Source organism: Serinus canaria, chromosome 2 (assembly GCF_022539315.1).
Source record: "Serinus canaria isolate serCan28SL12 chromosome 2, serCan2020, whole genome shotgun sequence".
Classification (NCBI taxonomy): Eukaryota; Metazoa; Chordata; class Aves; order Passeriformes; family Fringillidae; genus Serinus; species Serinus canaria.
In genome coordinates, this window is record NC_066315.1 from 20,597,075 (window position 1) to 20,605,907 (window position 8,833).

An 8,833-nucleotide genomic window follows, 5' to 3' on the forward strand; every position below is an offset into this window, starting at 1 on the left:
GATCTGCTCCTTTAGAAAGAGCAGATGCTCGAGTTAGACCAGGCACAAGCATTCCAGCTTAGCTAGGGGAATTCTGAGAGCCTGTGATTCTGTATAATAGATCTCACAGACTCCCAGCCTGAAGTACAGATGAAAAGCTGATGCAGAAGGTGCAATGCATACAAAGACTAATGTTTTGGCTTATTTCAAATATAACAAGCATTTTTCTACTAAACAAGAAATACCAATAACATATTTTATTGTTTTAATTTCAGGGTGATGATCCTAAGGAGAAAATTTGTGTATATCTCAGCAGTTCGGTGTTGGATTTGATCTGATGTGATTTTGTGAGCATTAAACTGCATATAATACAGTTCTACAATAATGCTACAATAGAGAAATATTTTACACTTGGGGAGAAAAGGGAGAGGTTTTTTCCCACAGTGACTGCTACATTTGAAAAAATTTGAGTGATCATTTTTTTAAAATACAAAGTAACAATTATTTGAAAAATTCTGAAACTCCTTACTGCTAGTTTAATGGTAGCAAAGCACAATCTCAGGATGGTGGCAATATGTGACATTCATCATGTTTTGCTTCTAGAGGATCATTAAAATATTTTGACATATGATCTCTGGTTTTGTTGATATCACATAGTATAGGCAATAGTCTCTATATGGTGACTGCATTAGTTGGCAGTGAGCGTTTTCAATTAAGAACTTCATCCTGTAAATACTGGCATTTTTCTGCATGACAGAAGTGATGAGAAGAGCTGAAGAGGAGTAATTAATTCAGAGCCGTGTCATTCTTAGTTTGTCCCAGGGTGTGCACAGATGAGAAAATCCCTCAGGTCAGAGGTAGTTAAGTGGTTTATGGGCTTTCATTCTGTGGGCAGTAAGTAGTGCTGTGGATTTAATGGGCTTTCATTTTGTGAGCAAAAGATGATGCTGTGGATTTAATGGGATCACTCAAATGAGTGATGTTAATTCTGAGAACACATACGTGAAGGACCAGAGCTTTATAATTATTTATAAACCATTCTACTTGCTTATGATCCTGTCTGAGGTCCAGTTCAGCTCCACATGAGGACTGTGAACCTAGTTCCACAATCCCCAGGGTCCTGGTAGGGCATGACTTTGCATACATTCTTGCTATTCCAGTTCTTTGTCTTGGCTCATACGTGACAGAATTTCCATTAGAAAGATGATGGGTACCAAGCCTATAATTCAATTTCTTTTCATGTAGTAGAGCTTGTATTCCTATGTGACTACAGATAGTGAAACTGCACTAAGCATTATTAGAAGAATGTTCCTCTTGCCATCAACCCCAAGCTCATCTACACCAGGATGTATGAAAAAATGGACTACATTCAATATATTCAATGACTATATCCAATTTATAACCTGTGTAGTTCTTTAAGTTTTCCATATGGTCCAAGAATACATGTGGAGCAACATCCTGCAGCAAGAGAAAGTGAAGTATCAGCCCAGTGAAAAGAATCATTTTAACATTTACAGGAGCTTTGACAAGCAGTTGTACCCTAACTATTAGTGCTTATATGCTTATATGTGCAGGAAAAAAAACCCCAATCAAGCAAGCAAAAATTAAAAATTGTAATAACCAGATTCTGATAAGAGTTTCACGGACTCTTTTGAGAGTCTTTTGAATGGTCAGTTCAAAGATAGAGTGTCCTTCTTCTTTTACACTCAGATACTATCAGGTATTTTGTTTATTAAAATTCCTTTTGCTGGTGCAACATTCAATCCCATATCAACTGATTTAAAGAGCATTTAGTATTCCACTCTTTGAGGATTATATTTGCAAAAACAACAAAAAAATACCACTCAAATGAATTGGACCTTATAAAATAAGGTTCAGAAAAGCTTTTTAAATTTATACTTCATAAGAGCATTACTGTATTGTAATATTTGAATGCTTACCTTGCAGCAGTTTTATAATCACATAAACACTCCTGGAAGTATTAGAATCAATCATTATGGTTACAGGTCTGTTGATTGAGACACATTCAGCATCTGGATCCATTTCCAGGAATAATGATATCAGAATCCAGTATTACTCCTACCCAAGCAGAAGTATCCATAAATTCTGACTGCAAATATGAGCAATAAAGCCCATTTTTGAAAATAAGGAGTAAAAAATACTTAATGCTTTGAGGCAATGACTGATGCCACTAATACACATATGGACCTCTGAGTGTCAGTAGAGCCTTTAACAGAAACAAAGACAGAAGAATTGAGCTGCTGAGTCCATCTGCATTACCAGCTGGTAACTGGAAGGGGGAGCATAGGGGTTTGATTTACTGTGATCTGTTCTAGTTCCAACATCACAATCCACATTTTTTATTCCCCAGCTGTGAGATTTTTTACCATTTTTCTGGCCACAGTATCTGCTGCTCATGTGCAGGGAGCTGGCTGCTGAAAGAACCTGCACCCATGTTTTGAGTATTATGGATTATTGCCTATTGCAACATCCTAGTTATAGATCAATGACAAATTTGCTCCCAAAAGAGCATCTCCTCTGCTATGAATCACTCACATGGAGTGTTTATTATAGAAGCTGTGCAAAGTGATGTAGTTGTCCTTTGGGTGATGCAAACAGCTGAGGTTGAAGACAACCTGGCTGCATTTCATCTAGGCAGACAAAGGCACACCTGTGTTCATGTAAGGACTGTAACTTACTCCAGTCTGTTGTAGAGCAGTGAGGTGATCTTGGCTGTGTAGCAGCTACATTGTTTGTCTTGGGGAAAATTCATCCATCTTTTGCAGGTTCTTACATAGTATCCAGAACAATTGCAAGTGCTCTCTGTGCACATAGAGATAATGCAAGATCATTCTTTGCTCAGACTAAATTCAATTAACTACTCAACCTGTGTAAAGGGACAAAACTTGAGAGTAGAAGTAGAAGATGGGGAGAAGAGAAAATTTTATTTGCAGCAACTTTTTTCAAAAGAATTTGTTTGTTTGTTCCATGTGGCACTGTCTCAGAATGAATGTAAACAGTGTACTATGACACACCACAAAGAGCTGAAGTTACTGACTGTGTGTCAGAATTATTTCTGTGCAGCTACATTTTTTGAAAAACAGGTGTATTAGTGTTACTGGAACGATCATCAGAATACATTTTAAGAGAGATTTAGCCAAAAAGAGGAAATCTGGCTTCCTTGAGAAAACGAGGTCTTAACTGAAGGGATGTGATACAGCACTCACAATTGAGAGCAAATGGAAATTTCTAGAGTATGGACAGCCACTGACTTTTTAGCACTGTTTCTGTGAAGTTTAAACTTGCCAATGACTTGAAGACCTGATCTTCCACTCTCTCAAGGCTCTCAGTGATTTATATGGACCACAGGGCTGATAAATGCTTGAAGGAATTGTTGACCTTTCCTACCCTCTCCTACAAATGCTCTTAACTTTCCATAGAATAAAAATATACTCTATTAGACTTTAGATTAAGGTCCTCAGGCCTTGCCCCAGACATGAAGTTAGTATGAGAAGTTAGATGAATCCACTTCACTCTGCAGGAGGGCAGACACTGGACTCAGCTTTGTTACAGGTACTGGTGCTCTGTGCTGGGTGGCTGGGTCGTGTTAATTCAGACACAGGTTGGGCAAGTTAATAGTGGCATTTCTGCATCAGGGGTACCATCAGATTGATCAAGACTTGCTGAAGTACACTCACTTTGGGAAGTGTTGTCTTGGGTAGCTGAATTCATTAGTTCTCATGTATTTTACACCTGTGCCTGGTTAATAATAATAGATGGATTTGTTACCTGGGAGTGTTTATGCTACTTTTGCAAGACAGCCAAAATCAGTTTGGATTAAGGATTCTTGACCAAAGTTTAGTAAGGACCTTTCAATACCCTCCATTTCACATCAGGAATATTCATTTTTAGGCTTTGTGGATCTCCAGTGCTGTCACACGCTGTGGAATGAATGTTGAGATTAAATAGTTTTCTAAAGATAGAAACACTGACAGTGTGCTAATATTTCCACTGTACCTTTGCAGAAGCTGACAGTGTCCTTGCATGACTGCATCACAGCATCATTAGATTGAAGCCTGGCTGCTTCTATTCCTTTTTCTCTTCTGAATCTCTAATGTTGCATCCTCCTTCAGGATCCAGTCCTGCCTTGAGTTAGTTATTTGTCTCTTTACCCTGTGGAGTGCTATGCAGCCCTGTTTAGTGTCTTAAGGAGTTTGTGTGACTGTGAGTCAAACACTGCTATGCTTGCAGCATAGTAAAACATGCTGTAAATGACTGGGTTTACACCTCAAGGAAGGCAGCTTGGTGTGATATTCACACTGCCAAACTGGAGGTGCTAAAGTAGCTCTGTAGCTCCATGGTGACTTAAGCTGGAATGGCTGCAAGGTTCAGTCCCCATTTTTGTGCTGCCCCTCACCCTGCATGCCGTGTCTGACCTTGGCCTATCCCACAACGAGCTCTTTTGGCACTCTGAGATGGTGAAACCCTATCATGGCAACAGAATGAGAAAATTGGTTCGTGCCAAGAGACAGGGGAATTTCACAGTCAAAGCAAAGAAGGTGGTAAGACCATGCAGATGGGACTGTAGGGACACAACAGGTGCCTTTTGTTATCCAACAACTGTTGGACAGACCCAGAAGGTGCCCTGGAAGCTTGACCAAGTTCAGAAGGTGACATCTCTGAGGGTCTGCCTGGTCTGAAGGGAGAGATGGGCCCTGCAAGGGGGATTGGCAGCACAGCAGCTGTTCTGTGGGCCGGAGCCTGTCTCTCCCTGTGGTGCCAAAAGGTGCTTCAGGCATCTACACTAAGGACTCTAAGAGCTTACACTGCTGATTATTGCTCACCCTTCTTTCTTTCCCATTTAAGTCATTTTTAACAAGCTGGTGACCCCAGCAGATTCAGAAATGACAAGCAGAAAAAAATGTCCGTTCACTGATGGTAAACTAGCATAAACTTGCTTGTTATTCAGCATTCCTTTGTGTTCGGCCTCTTCTAATCCCAGCATCTAAAACAGCATCTGCAGAGAACAGAGGTGAACAAGGCCTGAGGGGGTTGAGACTGGTTACTCTCACTTTGATTCTCATTCCTTTGTGCATTAGTGAGATGACTGACATACCACCATGCTTGACAAAAGATGAAATTGTCTGTCTTGAGTGACTCGGGAAAAGAAACGAAATTATCTAGGTGACTTCTGACCTTCTTTGGCTCTCTAAATTACTAGCAAAATATTCCTGTTGTTAGGTATTAGTTGATTTTATTTAGTGCAAATATCTGGATCAGTTAATTCATCTGGGTTAATTGAGCATGTACACCTTGAGCCTGCACAGACTCCATGGTGGAGCTGCAGCCTAACACAGCAATCAAGGTTTAAATCCATTTGACCTACAGATCTTTTTTTGTTCTGTCACTTGCACTGCTGTGACAAATTTGTGGAGAGAGGTCCTGAATATTCAGGCAGTAGCTCCTCCAGGGACACTCAGGTCCACAAAGCACACAGCCACTGTATACAGGAGTCTGCGAGATCAGATCCAAGGAATATTCTATGGAGTGCTTTATTCTGCAACAGCTCTAAGTCAAACAGCTGATAGCCGCTTGCTGCACTCTCTGAAGCAGTAGATTTCTTTGCACATGAGCCTTTTAGTTAAACATATCTTAGTTGAAAATATTCAAAGCCAAGTAATCCTTCATCTTGTTGTACTTCAGCAGCAAATCTCTTTAATCTCTAGGTCTGCTAGCCAACAAGAGTGATAAGGGAGCATGTAGTTACTTGAGAAGGTCCAGCTCCCTTTATTTTAAATTCTGTCATTTTAGGCAGGACCATCCTTTGAGTTTCTGGACAGAAAAATTTCAAATGCAGCTAATCTCTCAGGGTACTCTGGGGAAATTCTTAAGGCTTTTCACCCACAGCATACAACAAGTGGGCAGATTTATATTTATTAACCTGTGTTCCAGATTTTCATAAAGTATTTAATTGGCTTGAAATTATCATTGTGATCAAGTAGAGCAGAAACACTTTGCAGCATGCCACTGAACAAAGGGACTATTGCTGTTATTTGGTGGTCTCCTTTCATAAGGGCACATTTCAGAATACCTTCCTATTCTGGGAACATGGCTCACCAGGGGAGTGACCCGGGGTTACTGGGTTACAGCTACAGGAGTAAGTGTCAGTGTGCTCCCGGTGTCGAGATTCCAGCAGTGCAGCAAGGGCTTAACAGGATGGGAGAACCTCAGCTTGAGTTTGCCATGGAGCAAGGAGTCAGGGTAGTACTGTGATGGGTGGTGATGGAGCTCACATCCCTCTGAGCACGGCCAATAACTTGGGTGCCAAGTGTTGGCAGATACTGGTTTAAGGATGAAAACAGTCTGGCTGTGACTGAGCCAGCATCCTCATGTTGCCACCAAAAGAACATTCAAGTCTGTCTTTTGCTAAATCCTGGCGTACCTTCAGCAATACATCAGTGTTTGTTGCTGAACCTGGTACTTCTGTGTCTTTGTTTCATCCCTCTTTTCTCCAGTGCATGGAAGTATTTAATGATCCCATCGTGGTTTCAAAGCAGGAGCCCATCAGAATGAGTAAAGCAAATGGTTGTGGCAGGATAGCCTGTTTTCAATATTGCTGGGTTTGAATATTCCTCACTGTTCACTTTATTCCCTGACCAGAGGAGATTCTTCACAGCAAGTCTGTTGGCCAACAACATGCTAGGCTTCTCACCTCTTGGCTTGGCTGTGAGATGTTTCCCTAAAAACACTTCCTCCTTCATCTATTTATTGTCAGTGTTTACGATACAAACCTGTTATTGAAATCTTGTGACATTGAAGTATAACAGCTGCCATTTCTTCATTTTTTATATGTACTGTTTATATAGTAGCTTCATATATATTATTTATGTTAATATTCTTGATTGTCTTTTGAGTACCTAATTAAAATTATTTAAAATATTCTTCTTGTTTAATGCCACCAGAGTAAAGTGTGTGGGAAGTTACATAATGCCACCTAAAAAACAGTCACACAAGCCAAAATAATTTTAATGGTATTTGACTGATTCCTGGAGGAGTATTTTTGTTAGTCATTTGGACACTTGCATCTTAGATTTACCTTTCTAAGACAGGCCTAAGAGGCAACCTCTGCTTCTGATTTAGTTCAAGATCTGCAAGGGACAAAACTGGTGAATGGAGAGGTCCTACACAGGGCTGCTCCTCAGCAATGGCAAATGTGTGGCTTTTCAGAAACTGCTGGTCCATGTGCCAAAATGTAACTTCATAAAGTTACCATGATAGCTTTTGCCCAGAGGCTTCATTGTCTCTTAAAATGTGTATTGTTTGCATTCATTTCAGCTCCATTCTTTGCAATGGAATTGTCAAAGCAGAGCTTACTCCCCCTTGGGGCTGGTATAATTGTGCTCCTCCACATGCACCAAGCTCTCTGAAGCTGCTAGTGTAGGCTCTGCTACTGCTGTTCCAAAAAGGTTCCTCAAATTCTCTCAGTGCTGAACTTATTTATGTTTTCAGATGTGAACTTAAATTGTCTGAGTAGAATGTGTGCAGCTTTACATAGAAACGTCTCTGCGCAGGGTTTAGGAGGAGGCAGGAGCCCCTCAGCCGTATGTGTGCTTTTATTACAGAAAACCAAGATGAAGTTGTGTTGTTGAGTCATCTGTTACAGCTGGTTTAATTTGTACTTTGTTTTCCTGTTTTAAGTGCCTGATGATTTTTTGGTCAAGGAGGCAATGGTTTCATTGTTATAAGGCATACTTAGAATTCTGTACTTGTTACCTGTTCTGTAATAGAATATTTTTGCAATTTATGTTTGGAAATAAAGACTTATTAGGCATAATTGTGGTGGGTTTTTTCTTTTGTGAATTCCTGAGACTAAACAACCAAAAATATGTCTCCTGAGGCAGCAGCATAAAAATGCATTAGTCTGAATCCTCTAGAACAGTATTAGCAACTGACAGTAGAAATGTGGACAGTTCTTTAAAATTATGCAAGACAAAAAGCAAGCTGTGCTTAAAGGCAAGTAGAGGGGATTGGGGCACTGGTGCATGTGTAAATATCTGTTGCTTAAATGGTACCTTCAAGTGATTTCAATTTTTTCTGTTCTTGAATGACAACATAATTAACCATCTTCTTTTGTTACTTCTAATGACTTGAAATACTTTCAAAAATTAATTATTGAAGAAACAGCAAACATGGAAAGGAACCAAACAAGAACACAAAATTGTTATCATCTTCTTCTGAAAATCTCTCTTAAATTTGAAAACTATGTCTAAAAATAACTAAACCTTTCAAAAACAATGTTTAATGGAAAGTGTTTAAACAAAGGATGCAAAATGTTTTATAAGAAATACTGACCATGAGTACATGTCTGATAGATGTGTATCTAGTAGATTACTATGCATTTTTTAAGCACTTATGTTGGGATTTTTTCTTAATATAGGTTATGGTTATATGCAAAGATTGAAAGTTGTGAATGAATTTCAAACAGATAGAGTTCAGAGAAAGAATTGTCCCTCCAAGCATTTACTTTTTACTTGTGGGCAGAAGGCAGTCACAGAACTACTGTGCCACTTACTGTGGCTTCTCCAAATAGAAGCTGACTGCCTCGCTAAATCAGGTCAAATATGTACATGCAGCTGTTTTGTGAGGAGGACTGTTATCCTTTAGGGCCCTCTAGGGACTGAACTGCAATTACCAAATTTTCTTGCAGACAGAACAGAGGTTTGGAACTGAAAGCTTTTATTTGGCCTCATGGACCATCAAGTGACTTCTGCCTTAAGATTAAGATCTGGATATTTGTGGCCTACCTCCTTCCCTTAGTGCATGAGTTTTTCACTAATGATCAGAACCAAAGGGT

General features: G+C 39.7%; 1 protein-coding gene across 2 annotated transcripts in view; it reads left to right on the forward strand.

Annotated features, from left to right (window-relative positions):
* Positions 1–7,813, forward strand: part of ST8SIA6 (ST8 alpha-N-acetyl-neuraminide alpha-2,8-sialyltransferase 6) — a 45,419-nt gene extending 37,606 nt beyond the window's left edge. For both annotated transcript variants that reach the window (XM_030227447.2, XM_030227439.2), the window contains one exon: positions 255–7,813. The gene's annotated coding sequence lies outside the window, so the exon portion shown is untranslated. The remainder of the gene's footprint in view (positions 1–254) is intronic.
* The last annotated feature ends 1,020 nt before the right edge of the window (positions 7,814–8,833 follow it).